This window comes from Lolium perenne, chromosome 7 (assembly GCF_019359855.2).
Source record: "Lolium perenne isolate Kyuss_39 chromosome 7, Kyuss_2.0, whole genome shotgun sequence".
In the NCBI taxonomy this organism is placed as follows: Eukaryota; Viridiplantae; Streptophyta; class Magnoliopsida; order Poales; family Poaceae; genus Lolium; species Lolium perenne.
Genome location: NC_067250.2, coordinates 127,956,937 through 127,975,205, shown reverse-complemented (window position 1 = coordinate 127,975,205; position 18,269 = coordinate 127,956,937). Strand labels below are relative to the sequence as shown.

The following is an 18,269-nucleotide window of genomic DNA, read 5'->3' as shown; positions in this document are numbered from 1 at the left end:
CTTGCTATACTGTCAGGCCGGTGGATAAGACCAGCCTCACCCCTTTTTTGTCACGTCGATGAACTCGTAGCCGTCCAAACTGATTCCGGGGAGTGGCTCTTGGCCTCCCGTTTTCCAAATGTTCATGCCAGCCGTTGATATTTCGGCCGAATCATCTGCATGGACGACCTCCACTTCATCTCCATCCCACTGTATCAAGCATTGGTGCATTGTGGATGGAATGCAACAGTTAGCGTGGATCCAATCTCTCCCTAGCAGGACAGCGTAAGTGCTTTTGCTGTCGACGATGAAGAATGACGTAGGGATGGTCTTTCGGCCTACAGTTAAATCCACGTTCAGAACGCCTTGTGCTTCTGATGCTTGGCCGTTGAAGTCGTTCAATGTGACATTGGTCTTGATCAGGTCTGCACTAGACCGTCCCAAACGACGTAGCATGGAGTATGGCATTATATTGACTGCTGCTCCCGTGTCGACCAGCATCTTGTTGACAGGCTTCCCATTGATATAACCTCTCAAGTACGGGGCCTTCAGATGCCTGTAGCTCCTTTCTCGTGGCTTCTCAAATATAACTGGTCGTGGGCCGCAGTCGAGCTGAGCTATAGGTGCCTCTTCTATTCCTGGAGCACAAAACTCCGATGGAAGAATGAACACCATGTTCGTGCCAGCCGATGTCGCATCATCGGCTTTCTTTTGTTTGGGGCGCCACTCTTTCTTCTGTGGACGACCCTCCTCATCCAGAGTTTGCTAAATTTTCGCGGCCAAATCAGGCCGCGCCTTCCTTAACGCGTGTAGGTATCGTCTCTCGGCTTCCTCTACGCTACGTAGTCGCTGAACCCTACGCTTCTGAGAATGGCTGAGTCCATCAGGGCACCACCTTGGCCGGTGGTATCTATCTTCTTCTTCATCGTCATCCTCTAACTCCTCGAGATCTTCCACCCGAGAGGACTCAGCTTGTTTGTTCCGAGATGGGAGAGGCCCTAGACGCTTGAACACTGACACATCTCCTGTGTCCCTCTTTTTCTGTCTACACTCTGGGCAGTTGCCGATTGTAGGCAATCGGCTCATCCCTGAATCCCAGCAATGCTTGAAGAAAGGACAATCCCAGTGTCTGTCCACGTCGTCCTGCTCTCTTGACTTTTCCTTGGCACGGCGTTCATACCTTTCATCGTCTTGATCGTACCGACGATATTTCCTGTGATCCACGCTAGACCGACGATCTCTTTCGTCATCGCTGTCGTATCGCCGGCGCTGGTCGTACTGACGCCCATATTTGTTGAGGAGGTGCTCGGAGAGAGGTCGCTGGTATCGCACGTTCCTCACTTGCTCCTCTGTGATGTAGCGCTTGTCGCTACGTTGGGACCGGTCACGTGGAACGGCCTCCTCTTTTTCTTTGCCACGAGATCGGCTGCTCTCGCCTTTGTCCTTACCAGGGTGGTACACAGGTCCTACCATGTTGATGTCGAACGAGAAACCTGGCTGGCACCTCCCAGGGTAAGTGCACTCCACCATGTTAACGGCAGGGAAGGGGTGCGTGTCAACTTTCATGGCGTACTGGCTGAAAATTAGACGGCCTTGTTCTATCGCCATTTGGATCTGCTGACGCCACACCCTGCAGTCGCTGGTGGTATGGGTGAACGTTTTATGCCACTTGCAGTATGGCCTTCCGTTCATCTCTTGCGCCGTAGGGATTTTATGGCCTTCGGGTAACTTCAGCTGCTTCTCCTTGAGTAAGAGGTCGAAAATCTGCTCAGCTTTGCTTACGTCGAAGTCAAACCCTTTTGCAGGACCTTGTGGTTTAACCCATTTGCAGGACACGGGGTTTCCCCCCCGAGTCCATTCAGCCACGGCTACCTCCTGATCTCCCGCAGAGTCTTCATCTTCCTGTGTCTCAACCAGGACTACCGCGCGCTTGAACTTGTCCTGTTACAACTCTGGGTGGCGCTGTTCATATAATGACAGTTTCTAAACCATATGCGCCACTGAAGTGTACTCTGCTTGGGAAGCCATATCCTTGATCGGCGATGCAAGACCCACCACTGCCAGATCGACTGCCTCTTTTTCATTCATACGAGCCGAATAGCATCGGTTCCTGACGGCCCTGAAGCGCTGAATGTATTCCGATACCGTTTCTCCGCGCTTCTGTCGTACTTGTGCTAGATCGGCAATGCCAGCCTCGGAAGCTTCTGAGTGGTATTGCATGTGGAACTGTTCTTCCATCTGCTTCCAAGTCCGGATTGAATCTGGTGGCAGCGAGGTGTACCACCCGAAAGCCGATCCTGTGAGAGATTGTGCGAAAAACCTCACACGTAATGCGTCTGATGCTGAGATCATGCCCAACTGCGCCAAATATCGGCTTACATGCTCAACTGAACTAGAGCCTTCTGATCCACTAAACTTGGAGAATTCAGGGAACCGATATTTGGGTGGTAGTGGGATCAAATCGTACTCGTTGGGGTATGGCTTGGAGTAGCTGATTGCCCTCCTCTTCGGCACCATGCCGAATTGGTCCCTCAAGATTGCACTGATCTGATCCATGGTGCTAGCTGCAGGAGTTGAGCTTTGATGATTCGTTGGAGTGGCATACTTAGCTAGCCACGCCTGCTTCTCGGGATCCGATCCAGAAACCCCTCCTGCTGTTGCAGAAATCCCTACTGTTGCAACCTGGTTCGTGCGCGCCCAGTTATTGCAGTCTGGCACATATGTGCACATGTATCCGTGCGGGATCTCCTTAGGCGGTTCATACAAGAACTTGTAATCACTAGGATCGCCACCGATCTTGTAGACGACGTATGCCGGTGAACTCGGCACTTCTGGTGCTACTAGCGCGAACGGCAGCGGTGGTCGGGTCTGGAATTGTTTCTCTCCTTGGTGAGTCCCTAGGGCAGGTCCTGACGGAGAGTACTGATGCTTCATGATTTCCTGGACCACGCGCAGCGCAACACGCTCTAAAGCATTCACCAGGCTCTCAGAATGGCGGTGTAGCGAGTACGCTACCATGTGATTAACCTCCTGACGTAGAGACCTGGTGCGTTCTTCTGAAGGAGTAGACAGATCCACTCCATCGAGAGCGCCTTCAGCTGAGAACCCTTTCCACCTGATGCCGTGTGAGCGGGTCCTCTGGAAAGAGCCGATGAGGTCGGTTTCGAGGAGAGCTTTGATCTCGTCGTACTTCTTCTTGTACTCCTCAGACAGCTCCTCGTACGTGACTGGATCTTCCGCCATCCCTGATGCGGATGTTGATGCAGTTGTTGTAGAAGAGGGTCCCACCGGGCGTGCCAGAATGTGTTGACCACCAAAACCCACCGACGAGTAGCGACGGGCAACACGAAGAGCCGGGAGGCTCCCAGGACTGCTGGAGGGCCCTGGTCCCTCGGGCGACGGCCCGCAAAGATCCGGCACGCACGTCCGATGCTGGTGCAAGGGCGTGCCACCTGACCTATACCTGGTCAGGAAGGTGATGGATTGCTTCGACTAGTTTCCTGCATGGCATACACGTAAACATTAAATACGAGCCTCGATCGGCTCTCAGGTTGTCCTGTGAATCGGCTCAAGGAGCCGATCCACCCATGATTCGTATGAGATCTACGATAACATGGTGGTCCTGCTTGATCAATATTAAGTTAAAACAATCTACGACGATCTAGGGTTTTCACCACATAACCGGAACGTCCTACACGTGATTGAGCCTGGCAGACACGAAAGGTGATAATAAACTAGCTCTAGACAAGGCCTAAAAACCAACGCGGAGTTGATTCCCGGAACATCTTATTTAGGACTAGCAAACTATACCCTACGTGCTACTGGATCCTTCAACCCGTTTATAAGGCCTAACTATGTAGATATTAAACTAATCCTTGAAGAACAAGGAGCAATCGTAACGGATCGAATCTACTAAACAATGATTAAGCAGGGTGCCACCCTCGCACCTAAGATCAGTACAAGGGTGGCTAGATATCCAGGAGTAGCATGACTAATCAAATACATCAAGAAAGTACCGATGCTAACCCTAACATATCCATGATAACGGTGTTGCTCGCCATCAAAAGGGCTTCAGTACGAGCAACACATGAACGACAGATAAACAAGATTCTGCCTAGATCGCAAGACGCGATCTAGGCAGCATAGCGCTTACCCGGAAGAAACCCTCGAAACAAGGGGTGGCGATGCGCCTAGATTGGTTTTGTTGTGAACATGATCGTCTTCTTTCTCAATAACCCTAGATACATATTTATAGTCCGTAGACTTTCTAACGTGGGAATAATCCCAACCGTGTACGAGTAAACTCTACCTTTTAATCCTAACCGACACGTATCCTACTATATTTACAGATACACGGGCAATTCAGCCCAAACTCTTTATACAAGGCCGATTCATGAATAATTTCTACGTATATTTACTAAGCCCATCTCAATCACGGCCCACCTCTAATTTGGTTAAAATCTGGTGATAACAGACTCCAGTGACGAATTCCTGAAAGAACATATCTCTTTTATATGTAGTTTTGGTGTTGATGACAATGATGATATATGAACATTTCGGTATATAAGATTTGTAGGTTATTATATTCTCTAGATGCCCAAAGCGTGAAGAGCGTGCAAGATATCGGAAGAGAAAAGAAAGAAAAGAAGAAAGGAAGAAATGAGAAGAAGAAGAGAAAAAGAAAGAGAGGAGAAAGAAAAGGAGGGGCCTGAGGCTTGGGCGGTACCGCCGGCCTGGCCACAGCCGGAGGCTCCGGCCTTGGTACCGCCCAAGGTACCAGTTGGCGCGGGGCGCCTCAGTACACTTGCCAGGGGAGTTGGAGCCCCGGCGGTACCTTGGCCGGTACCCCGACCGGAGGCTCCGGCCTCCCCCTTCGGCCGGGCTTCCTCTTGGCCACGTGGCCATCTCTCCTTCGCCCGCGCTGCACGTCTATGGCCGGTAGTACTGGCCCAACCTGGCCGGTACTACCGCTCAGCCCTCCAACGGCTGTTTTTCTCCATGATATAAATACCCTTCTTCTCCAAGTGGTTTGGCAGCTCACTTCTTCCCCAAAAAGCAAAACACCATTGTTGAGCCACCAAAAACACCAAATTCATCGGATCTCCTCCCTCAACCACCCAAATCCCTTGTGCTTTGGAGAATCGAAGGAGAAGACCCCGATCTACATCTTCACCGAAGCAATTTGCATTTCCCCTTCATTTTGTTGAGGGCCCCCTTGCTAGTGTTCCTCTTTGGATCCCTAGTTGATTTGTGTTGATGTATTGTTGTTGATTGTTGTGTTGTTACAGATTTGGGAGCCTCCAATTTGGTTGTGGATGTGTGCCCCAAGAACCTTGTAAAGGCCCAGTTTCCACCTGGAGTAAATCCCTTAGTGGAAGTGGGCCAGGCCTTCGTGGCGTTGCTCACAGGAGATCTGAGTGAAGCCTTCGTGGCTGTTGGTTTGGCTTTCGTAGCAACCACACTCCTCCAAACGTAGACGTACCTTCTTCCAAAGGAAGGGAACTACGGAAATCATCTCCGTGTCATCGCTTGCTCCACTCTCGGTTACCTCTATCCTATTCTATCTCCTATATATTGCATAGCTATATCGTGCTTAGTTGTTAGTCTTGTCATATAGGTAAATTCACTTAGTTGCATATCTAGAGAATTTACCTTTGTGTCAAACCTAAATTGAAAAAGAACTAAAAATTGGTTAGCACCTATTCACCCCCCCTCTAGGTGCGGCATACGATCCTTTCAATTGGTATCAGAGCCTCGACTCTTATTTCGGGCTTAACCGCCTAAGAGTATGCCGGACGAAGAGCCTACGGAAGGGGCCGCTAAGATGGTCACCATGGATGATTTCAATTCGTTGAACTCCTCCATGGAAGCTCAAATGGAAAGCATGAGAAAAATGATTTCCGAGCTTTTGACTCCGGCCCCTCCCTTGGCTCCCACCAAAGAGGTAAATGTCACGGATGGGTTAGAAGAGGGAGATGCTTCGGTATTACCCTCTACCAAACCCGTGGATGGTGATAACTTAAACACTATCAAATCTCCCATTGCATCTCCTAGGGGAACTAGTGGAGGTGAGAGCTACAACCGAGTGCCTCCACCTTTTCTATCTCCTGATATACCGGTTCCCCATCCTCATATAAACATTTGGGGCGACCCACCTAAGTTTTCCGTTAATGATTTTGATACTTGGCAATTTGAGTTTAGCTCTCATGTTCGCAGTGCCTCCAATGAACTTTGGAGAAACTCGTGGATGGCTTCAAGCCTTACAACCCCGACAAGTTGACTAGAAGAGAAGCGATTGATAGTCAACTCAATAACACTGCCTTGCACATGATTCAAACAAGTGTGGGGACAAAGGATTTGGCTCGTGTTCGGAATTTCACCACCGCCAAGGAAGCTTGGGATGGTTTGGCCGCTAGTTGCATTGGAAGTGAGAGCATGAGTAGGAACAAGTATAATGCTCTTCGGAATAAAGCCAAAGGTTTCTTGAGGCTACCGGATGAAGATCATGAAGCCATGTATGGAAGACTTCTCACCGTTACCGATGCCTTCCGGAATGTGGGTGCCACCCACATCAATGACTCTTGGATCAAGGATAAGTACATCGATTGCATGATGCCGTTTGAACCCATTGATGTCAAGACTCTTGTTGGGAGAGAATGCTTTTCCTCTCTCACTTCTCAACAAGCCGTGCACGAGATGCAAGCTCTCAAGGTGCTTGAGCAAAACTCTCATGATTCTCGCAATCGAGCTCTTGGGATGTCTAAAGGGTCCAACCTTGCCTTGGCGGTCAACTCCGTGGAAGAAGTGATTACTCAAGAATCTTATAGGGCATCTTGGAGTATGTCCTATCCAAAAGACTTGGAACACCACTACCATGACCACATGGCATTCCATGCAAACACCTTTTGGGTTGACCCATCCAAGGCCAAGGAAGACAACATCAAGAGAAACAACTCAAGGGGTTTCACAAGCTCGGGCCCAAGAACAAGATCTTGCTACAATTGTGATGACAAGCGTCATTTCATTGCCGAATGCCCCTATGAGAATAGGGAGACTCATGGTGGAAGGCTCATCCCCAAGGACAAGAGCAAAGACTCAAAGGGCAAGTTTTCAAAGGCCCCCAACAAGAAATTCTACAACAAGAGCAAGAAGGGCAAAAGGCCCTCAAGGATTGTGCTAGTGACTAAAGAAGAATATTCTTCCGATGAAGTTGAAAGTTCTAGTGATGATGAAGAAGAAAGTTCAAAGGAAGTGGCCGCCATTGTCACTACCAACATTCCCTCTTCTTCTCTCTTTGATTCACCCAATGAGAATCCTAAAATCAAGAATGCACATTGCTTCATGGCAAGGTCCACCTTGGACACATCAATTGTGCTATCAACTCAAGAAGAGTATACCTCCGGAGATGATGATGTTGATGATGAAGAAGATGCAACCTCAAATGGATTGGTTGCCCTTGCCTCCCTCTCCACTAACTCTTCATCACCAAGTGAATCTCCCAATGAGGTCATTCATGAGGAGGAAGAAAGTTGCCTCATGGCTAAATCTTCCGGGGTATCATCTCCTAACCCCTCTACGCCTAACATTTCAAATGATCTAGGGGTTGATCTTGCTAGTCTAAAAGTGAAACAAGAAATGCTAGAGTTTGATGATTTCATTCTTAACCTACAAGGTAACACTAAAAATCATGTTTCAAATCTCATGGTTCGTATAGCTCAACTAAATGATACTCTTGAGAAAAAATGTCAAATAGAGAGAGAAGACTCTCTTGAAATACATGCTCTTAAAAATGCTCTTGAGGAATGTCAAGAAACCATAGCGTCTCTTGAAGAGAGGCTAGAAAATCTTGAAGAGCCTCAAGATAAAATTAACAAGCTCACTAAAGCTAGAGATCTTGCTAGAGCTAAGACTAAAGTGCTTATAAAGGAAAGGGCCAAATTTGGTGTTGATCATGAGAAACTTGTGAAGGAACTAGATGAACTAGACAAGGCTCACAAAGCCTTGAAGAGTGAATACTCTCTCCTCTCCAAGTCTTATGAGAAACTTCAAATTAGGCTTGCTTCATATGACATACCTAGTACATGTACTCCTTCATGTGATCATGCGAATATTATTGAGGAAAATGCTAGGTTGAAGGATGAACTTGCTAAGGCCTCCTCTCCCCAAAGTAAACTTTCCTTGGATGATCTTTTGAGTAAGCAAAGGTCAAACAATGGGAATGAGGGACTTGGTTTTAATGCCAAGGCTAAAAAGGCAAACAAGAAAAAGGCCAAGCCCGCACAAGAGAAAAAGAAAGCCACCAATAATGGTGAATCCCCTAAGGGCAAAACCATTAATGATGATGATGCGGGAATTGATAACCCTCACTATGTTCTATTTAAAGATTATTATGGTGATGTCTATGCTAAATATGTTGTCCCATATGATGGTTATGTTGCTTGGTCTATTTGGGTCCCAAAGACCCTTGTTGCTAACAAAAGAGGACCCATTGAGAAATGGGTACCTAAATCCAAGAATTGATCTCATGTAGGACTATGCCGCCGGAGGTTCAAAATGGGTACTTGATAGTGGATGTACAAGTCATATGACCGGCGGCAAGAACCTCGTCAAGGAGTTGAGGCCCAATATAAATAATATCACCGTCTCCTTTGGCGATAATTCTACATCCGAGGTATTGGGTTTTGGCAAGGTTGTGGTTGCACACAACATTACTCTTGTGGATGTCATGCTTTTCAAAACCCTTGGTTACAATTTTCTTTCCGTTTCCGCCCTTGGCAAGATGGGTTTCGCCGTCTTTATTGATAAAGATATTGTGGTCCTCTTGTGGAGCAAGACTCTAAAAGTCGCTTTCGTTGGGTATCGCCAACACAACTTGTATGTGGTGGACTTTTCGGGGACAACCACGACAAGTGCGATGTGCCTATTCGGAAAGGCGGATGTGGGTTGGTTGTGGCATCGCCGCCTAGCCCATGTCAACATGAGAACTTTGCAAAGTCTTCACAAGGGGAACCATATTGTGGGACTAATGGAAAATGTGTATTTTGCCAAAGATCGTGTTTGTAGGGCTTGTGTTGAAGGCAAAATGCATGACTCTCCGCATCCAAGCAAGACTATCATCTCTTCCAAGAGGATCTTGGAGCTCCTTCATGTGGATCTCTTTGGTCCCGTCACTCATGCAAGTCTTGGTGCGAAGAAAAATTGCTTGGTGATTGTTTATGACTACTCAAGATACACTTGGGTCTACTTTCTCAAGACGAAAGATGAGACTCAACAAATATTCATTGACTTTGCTACCGAGGTGCAATGCCAACACAACCTCCCCATTATGGCAATAAGAAGTGACAACGGCTCCGAGTTCAAGAACTATACACTCAATGATTTTCTTAGTGATGAGGGGATTCGACATCAATATTCCGTTGCTTACACCCCTCAACAAAATGGTGTTGCGGAGAGGAAGAACCGGACTCTTATGGATATGGCAAGATCTATGATGGCGGAGTATAAATCCCGCTATAACTTTTGGGCTGAAGCCATTTCCACCGCTTGCCACTCTTCTAACCGGCTCTATCTCCGCAAGGGCTTGAACAAGACTCCATATGAAATACTCACCGGGAACAAGCCTAATATCTCATACTTCAAGGTGTCCGGGTGTAAGTGTTTCTACAAAATCAAAGGAGTTCGTTTATCTAAATTTGCTCCTAAAGCTTTGGAGGGTATATTTGTTGGTTACGGTGTCGAATCTCACACTTATAGAGTCTTTGATGTATCCTCCGGGATTATCATCGAATCTTGTAGTATGAAGTTCGAAGAAAATGATGGCTCCCAAGTGGGGCAAGTTGATGTATGTGCAGGTGATGAAATACCTCAAGATGCCATAGTAAGAATGGGTGTGGGATTTTTCCGCCCCATTGAGGGACACGGTGTGGCGTCTCGGGAAGGACTATGCTCTACCACGGTGGAGCCCTCATCTTCTCAACATCAACAAACCCCATCAAGTGAAGCAAATGATGCACCAACCCAAGAACAAGAACAAGACCCTCCCTCTAGTGTGTAAGATCAAGGACAAGATCAACCAAGAATTCATGATGGCTCCGATGAGTATCGATTTGATATTTGCTCCTCACCAAATTATGTCCAAGATCAAGCACATGATGTTGAGCACTCTCAAGAAATTGAAGTTGCTCAAGTTGAAGGTCAAGACGGGGACCCAAATGATCAAGTTGATCAAGTGATACCTCCAAGGCCAAGAAGAACCAAGGAGGAGATCGAGGCCCATCGTCTAGCAAGAAGAGAAAGGAACCTTGAAATTCGTGAACACACACATGACAAGGTCCTTGGTGATTTAAGGGCAAGTGTTACCACAAGAAGGCAATTGGCTAACTTTAGCAATCATCATGCTTATATCTCCTTAGTGGAACCCAAGAAAGTATTTGAAGCCCTTGAAGATTCGGATTGGTTGGAAGCTATGCACGAGGAACTCAACAACTTCAAGCGCAACAAAGTATGGACCTTAGTAGAGAAGCCAAAGGGTTGCCGCAATGTTATAGGCACTAAGTGGATTTTCAAGAACAAGCAAGATGAGTTTGAAAATGTTGTGAGGAACAAGGCAAGATTGGTGGCTCAAGGTTTCTCTCAAATTGAAGGAATTGACTTTGGAGAGACTTATGCTCCCGTGGCTCGTCTTGAGTCCATCCGTATCCTTCTTGCTTATGCATCGCATCATAAATTTAAGTTACAACAAATGGATGTGAAAAGTGCATTTCTTAATGGTCCTTTGCATGAAGAGGTTTATGTTAAGCAACCCCCGGGGTTTGAGGATCTCAACTTTCCTAACCATGTCTATAAGCTTGATAAAGCACTTTATGGTCTCAAACAAACTCCTAGAGCTTGGTACGAGCACCTTAAGGAATTTTTGATAGACCGTGGATTTGATGTTGGGCTAATCGATCCCACTCTTTTTACTAAGAGGGTCAATGGGGAGCTTTTCATTTGTCAATTATATGTTGATGATATTATCTTTGGCTCTACTAACAAAGCTTTCAATGATGAATTCTCAAAGCTTATGACCGATAGGTTCGAGATTTCTATGATGGGAGAGATGAAGTTCTTTCTTGGTTTTGAGATCAAGCAATTGAGAGAAGGGACCTTCATCAATCAAGCAAAATATCTCCAAGACATGCTCAAGAGGTTCAAGATGACTGAGTTGAAGGGTGTGGCCACTCCTATGGTTACTAAATGTCATCTTGCACTTGATCCTAATGGTAAAGAGGTGGATCAAAAGGTATATCGCTCCATGATTGGATCCTTGCTTTACCTTTGCGCATCTAGACCGGACATAGTGTTGAGTGTTGGTGTGTGTGCAAGGTATCAAGCTTCTCCTAAGGAGAGCCACATGATGGCTCTCAAAAGAATCTTTCGGTATTTGGTTGATACCCCTAGATATGGTATTTGGTACCCTAAAGGCTCAAGTTTTATTCTCAATGGATACACCGATGCGGATCGGGCGGGAGATAAGGATGATAGGAAATCAACTTTCGGGGCTTGCCAATTCCTTGGTAGGTCCTTGGTGTGTTGGTCTTCTAAGAAGCAAAATTGTATATCTCTCTCTACCGCCGAAGCCGAATATGTTGCTGCCGCAAGTGGATGCACTCAATTGTTATGAATGAGGCAAACTTTAAAAGAATACGGTGCCATTTGTGACAAAGTGCCTCTATTATGTGATAATGAAAGTGCCATCAAGATTGCCTATAATACGGTGCAACATTCAAGAACGAAGCATATTGAGATCCGGAATCATTTCATTAGGGATCATGTTGCCCGTGGTGATATTGAGCTCTTCTATGTACCTACCAAAGATCAACTTGCCGATATATTCACGAAGCCTCTTGATGAAGCAAGGTTCTCTTATTTGAGGAATGAGCTAAATATCATTGATTCAAGGAGTATAGCTTGACCATCTTGCAAACACACCTTGTCTCAAAACTTTATTTGGTTTAGATGTGGGCATGGAAATAGGGGGAGTGTGGTTTAAATTATTGAGCTATCCCTCCCCCATAATGCCAACATTAAGAAAAATCATTCTCTTTATATCAATTAATGATATGTGAGCTTCAATGATGAATATTGGTTTTGGACCCAAGATATATCTTCGCGGTGCCATACCTTATCACTCATATATGGTGGCCTAGGCCACCGACCTTTTTTTTGTGAAGTATTGTTCTTATTGGATCTTATCGCTTTGCTCCTTTGTGGTCTTTCTTATTTTTATGGGAATTGGCTCAATGTTTGGCTTTCTCTTGATTTGATCCTTGCAAACTTGAGTTCATAGTACCATACCTCTCTTTGTGTCCATCCTAAGCCATTCTCTCACCTCTAAAAACATTCTATCTCTTGCACAAGCTCGTTTAAAAAAATGCATACCAAATCTCATGTTTAAAAAAAAATCAAAGGGGAGGGAGGCTGGCCGACCCGGGCCTCACCAGGCCGGTCGTACCGCCGGGGCCTGGCCGGTACTACCGCCGGCCTCGGGCCGGTACCTCCACTTAGGAGGGGTCGACCCCGTGGCTCTCCTCACTCTTTCCCTTCCTGCTTCCTCCCCACACCCTCAGCCGCCGCTCTGCCCGCGCGCCGCCGCCGGTTCCCCGGCCATCCTCCGGCCGGATCGGCTCCGTGAGAGCCTTCCCCCACCTCTCCTCCTCCATGGATCCCGGTATTAGCTCCTCTCTCCGCGTATTTTGGTCGTATTTTGGCTCACATCTTTGTTCGTTTTCAGTTCTACATGCTTAGATTTTTGGCTAAATCTTACACTAAGATGTTGTATCTATTGCTGATCTATGTCCTCTAGTATGTAGCACCATTAACCTCTACTATGTAGCATTTTTTACCTATAGTGTGTGGCCATTTTTTTTACCTTCATGCATGTGTATTTTGGGTCAAACTTTTGTTCAATAGAGATGAGCTTGTGCCCTTATCTCATATGTCCCTCGGCTCTGTTCGTCTATTTCACAGGTGCTAGTGGCTCTGGTTCGGCGAGACCACGGAAGAGGCGAGGGGTTCCGACTCTTGAGGATGAGATTGTTGAACAAGATGAAGTGTTACCCCGTGCCACTACTGCTTGTGGTTCTTCTTTGGCAAATAAAAAGAAAGGGAAACAGGCTATTGAGTCTTATGGCGGCGTCCGCCTTCATGCATACATGGCTATTCGCACCGCTAACCCCTATTTGGGACCTCGGTCTTCTCGCACCCGCAACCGCCACTTATACACCGAGGTTCAAGAGCGCATATGTCACATCCCAAAATCTTCCAAATTTTGGAATGTGAAATAAAAATAAAATGTAAGCTTGGTTGGTTGTCTTGATTTAAAATTTACAATGAAATAAAAAAAATTGGTGTTACTTAAAACTATTTTCCAAAAATGGAGTTTTCAAAAAAAGATGCATTGCATTCATAAGCATCATGGCACCTTTGCATTCCTTAGGAAAAATTTGAGCGAAATTCAAATTTATAAAGAAACCTTAAACCCGAAGAAACACGAATAAAACCATATAGACCTATGTACCAAATTCAAATTTTTCAAAATGATTTAAAAGTGATTCCAAAATATTCTTTATTGAATAAGGAATCCGCTGATATTTTATTTGTATTTTTTTAACTTGGTTTGAGTCACTTTTGATCAAATTGGGTTTTCAAATTAATTTCCAAGTACTAAAACAGGAAAAAGAAAAGAGAATTGGTAAAAAAAGGAAGCTTACGGGGCTTGACCAGGCAAACTCTAAACAACCCAGCCAAGACTCACGCGAAGCACGGCCGCATTGGCAATCGACGAACAGCAGCGTCTGCGTTTCTCTTTTCTTTCCTTTGCTAACGAGTGGGCCCCAGTGCCACATCAGTTCATCTTCAAGCCCAGGCACGAAGGGTCGGACAACGCACAGGCAGTTTCCATGTGTTTACTCCCAAATTGATTCCGGACGTTTTAAGCCACCATTTAATGCACCGTTTGTTGCTACTTAAGCTCCACACCCTCCTCTTCATTTCCCCTCAAACCACACAGACCGAGAGCCTCCAGGCTGCTCGAATTTGGCATCGCAACTCCGCGGTACTGCCGCAGTATATCGTCGAATTCGGTGAGCTCAGTCCACGGTTTGATCTCTAGTTTCTTCCAAACTTCATATTTCTTCCTTGCGCACGTTTCAGACTTTGTTTCGTGATTTTTGGTGCACCAGAGCAACGTCTCCGTTCTCTTCTGTGAGGACGTTCGCGGCGGCGAGCGATTTCGAGAGAACCAGTGCACACGACGTCCGCGAATTCACCATCGAGTTCGTCTTGTCGAGCCGACAGCGTTCGTCTGTTTCACCATCGTTAGAGATTAACGGAATCTCGACATCGTCAACCAGCCAGACTGTCAACCACTACGGCCACGAACGCCATTCCTGTGTGAGCTGCTGCTCTTTTGTTTATTTTTTTTTTTCCTTCTTCATTTCTTTGAAACCACAGGATCTAGATCCTAAGGCTGATGCTGGATGACTTAAACGAAGGGTATCGTCGAATAGAATCATGCCACATGTCATACATGTTCTAAATTTCGGATATTTTGGACAGAGAAACTTAGAAACTCGTAAAAATCATATCTTTAGTTTGGTTTATCCAAATTTAGCAAACTTTGTGTCCGTGGATTCATACAAATGTGAAGAATACAGTAGACACATAATATTGCACTTTTGCATCATATTTTTGCACAGTTTTTGTAGAAACTCAAATAGAGTATTTTGGCTATATAAATAGTTCTACAAATTATTTTGGAGTAATTCCTTTTGCTATTAACAGATAATTGAACCCCCTGTACAGTAGCATTGAAAATAAAAATGTGACCTGTACATTTCGCTTGTAGTATTTGGTTAGTTGGGTTGTAGGTCTTTTCTGATGATAGGAAATATTTTTAATTATTATTTCAACACTAAAATTTTGCCATGGCATCATGCATATAGTTGAAACCAGAGAACATATTAAGTGTGTCGTTCATGTTTAATCCACATATTGCATCCATATTTTTATCTGTGATTGTATATGTGTTGCTATGTGTTTATAGAGTGAAAATATTTGTTTGTAGATTGTGGTTGTGCTGATTGCAACGAGTGTTTTTGCGAAGAGTGTACCAACTCCTCATCTCACCAAGGCAAGTGACACACCCTCACAAATGTCCTAGATTTTATTCATGCACCGTAGTGATTTTTGTAGTAAGTCTAGGGATATGCTTTGCTTTTGTAATCCCAGTAGTCTAGCTACCCCTATTTGACTTACTTTGTCGCCATTAAATTTAGTTGTAGCTCAGCTATGCTATAAAAGAGATTTTGTTAGCGAGTTATGGAAAAACAACTAAGTTTAATGAACTACCTAGGTGGAATTGGTATTGCTTGGTTTATGTTGAGTGGTTGCAACGGGGTCATGTCTATGAACCGCCGTGTGCATCGCACTTGTGGACGGCCACCCAGGAACAAAGAGATAATAGACAACCTTCCTCATTAGCTTACCGTACAACCACATGATATATGGGCTCTGGCTTGACGGAGTATGTTGTGTGAACCTGGGCCCTACGCGACATGATGATGTAGGGGAATGTAGGTTGGAGCGGGTCCGTAGAGGATGGTCTGGGTGATCGCTTCGGAAAAGTCTCGTCCTAGTCGACATATGTCCATTTGAGCAAAATGTGCATCATGGAAGAAGAACAGACTAGGTCATGTGGGTAAATTTGTACAACCTATGCAGAGTGTTAAAACTAAGTACTTAGCCGTGTCCCCGGTTACGGAAAATTTGAGCGAACTGACAAGGATCCTGTTCGAAAGTCTCCCCATCCCAACTTCTTAAATTAAAATTTTGATGGGTGAACAAGGGTAGGAGGAATTCACTGGTTTCCATCAGTGGTATTCCAGGTTCATTGATTTCTATCAATGGAACCGCCTAATTAGAAGGGAAGAAAATGATTTGACAATTGATTGGAGAAAACTGGCTTTACGCAAATCATACCTGAGCTCTACCAGCCAAATGTACACTTAAGTGTTAGGTTGCCATTTGAGTCCACCATAGTGTCATCTTGCCAATACATTCAAAGTATTGACCATTAGTGGCTGTAACTTTTCATGTTGCAGATGTTTTGAAAGACGAGTGAGTTACGATGATTAGGGTTACGAGTCTATCCTCGACATGCTCGCCTGTGGCACATGAAGATGAAGGACTCCATGCTGTCTAAGTTTGTTCGTTGTGAAACTCTGATGATATGCTAGCCTTGTGCTATGCAATTTGTAATCCTTTATGTAATTTCTGGATCATTCGATGTAATAAAGACCTTTGTTTCTTGGTATTACATCTTGTACTGTGTGTGCTAGCGATTGATCCAGGGACTAGCACAGATATGCACAGAGGTCGGCACCTTTAAAGGTGAGGTCGCTACAGCATATTCAATGAAGTCTATCCTCCCAAGGTGAAGGTCGTTGATCAACGGTATATCAACATTGACCATTTGAAGAAGGATGCCTACTTTCATGAAGCTCTTGGGATTTGCGAGGACTTTGGTTTGCTTCCCATTATGACTTTCCATTGCAACTATGATCCTTACCTTGTGACTCAGTTCTTTGCCATAGTCTATTTTCATGAGGATAAAGCTCGCTCCATTACTTGGATGACTCGTGATGAGGTACTCACTACCACTTGGAGCACCTTTGGATAGATTCTTGGCTATCCTATTCCGGAAAATTGTGAAGACGACTGTACTAGTGGTTCGAGGTTTCACGAGGAGTCTAATGCAAGCACCAAAGATGTTCTTGAGCCGCTCTATATGCCCGGTCGATGCAAGCTTGGATTCACTTCTGGTCTCCAACCCGTATATGATATTATGCTTCGCATCTACCATGAGACCGTTGCCGTCAGAGTAGGTAACGTTGATGAGATCCATTCTTTTGTCATTGACTTGATGCTTCAAACTCATCTCCAGAAGGGCAAAGGTGTGAAGATGGATGTCATGGATTGCCTGTGGAACCAGATTTTCCTGCGTATGGTGGAGAAGAGGTCTCCTTCCTTTGCTCCCTTCATCATGAAGCTTATTTCTGAGGTGTGGCGTCAGAAATTTGAGGGAGCTATTCTGGAACCATTTTCACCCTCACTGAGCATCGTCGCAAGAACATTCTTATCAAAGATCATGGACTCCTAGCTTCTACCTCAGCCTCTGCAGCTCCTTCTGCCTCAGCAGCTCCTTCTGCCATAGCAGCTCCTACAGCAGGTCCTGCAGATCCTTCCACTGCTCCTGCTTGCCGGTTTGATGGCTTTATTGCTCATATGGCCCTTGGGGGGCCTCCTGCTCACTCCACATATGATCCCATGCTCGAGCCCTCTTGGTACACCAAGCTCAAGATCAAGGTAAAGAAGACCTTCTGCCTCCAGCTGGATATTCAGGAGTGTATGTATGACGCCTATGTGGCAGAGAAGAAAGCTCGACGCCATCAGAAGAGCATCATGAGAAAGCTTGGTGTGGAAGTGTCTCCTCCAGGATCTGAAGAGAATATCCTTCCGAAGCCTCAGTGGATTTCTGCTCATAGCCAGTGGTCTGATGGCGAGGATGGACCCTCATATGATGTCGACACCGATATTGCCGGGGACTTCCTTGATGCCTAGGGACGATAGCATCGCTCTTCGACCTTTTTGGCATCTTGATGTCAAAGGGGGAGAAGAGTTCTATTAGGTTCGGGATTTGCATGGGAAGTCACAAGCTTGCGTTTTTCTTTGACTCTTTATGCTTGTGACTTATGGTTATCTATTGTTGAGAACTACTTATTATGCTTTATGAACCTTATCTATGTGTGTGAGACATAGGGGCTATCTATTTATGTATGAGACATTACCTATCTATCTATGGTAAAGACTAAGTGAACTTCATGTGGTATGATCTCTAAACTCAACACTTGTCTTTACTCACATATGCTTGTCTATTCAAATGCAAGTGATGAATTTATTTGCTTACTATGTATCTTTGCACTTGTTGGTGAATCGTATTTACTTGAGTATTTTGATCCTAGATTATGTGCCTCTTATTCAAATGTTAATTCTATTGGATGCACATGTCTAGGGGGAGCTTATTATATCGTCTTATGATCCTAGATTATGTGCTTCTTATTCAAATGTTAATTCTATTGGATGCACATGTCTAGGGGGAGCTTCTTATATTGTCGTATATCTTCTTTGCTGAAATACTCTCATCTTATGCAAATCTTATGTTGTGATCAAGAAACCAAAAAGGGGGAGAT

At 45.3% G+C, this 18,269-nt stretch overlaps 1 long non-coding RNA gene across 1 annotated transcript; it reads left to right on the top strand.

Moving 5' to 3' along the window:
- The first annotated feature begins 13,879 nt into the window (after window positions 1–13,879).
- On the top strand, window positions 13,880–15,365 carry LOC127318513 (uncharacterized). Its single transcript, XR_007861912.1, has 3 exons — window positions 13,880–14,102; window positions 14,202–14,412; window positions 15,086–15,365. It is a non-coding gene; the product is annotated as an uncharacterized lncRNA (long non-coding RNA).
- Window positions 15,366–18,269: the final 2,904 nt, after the last annotated feature.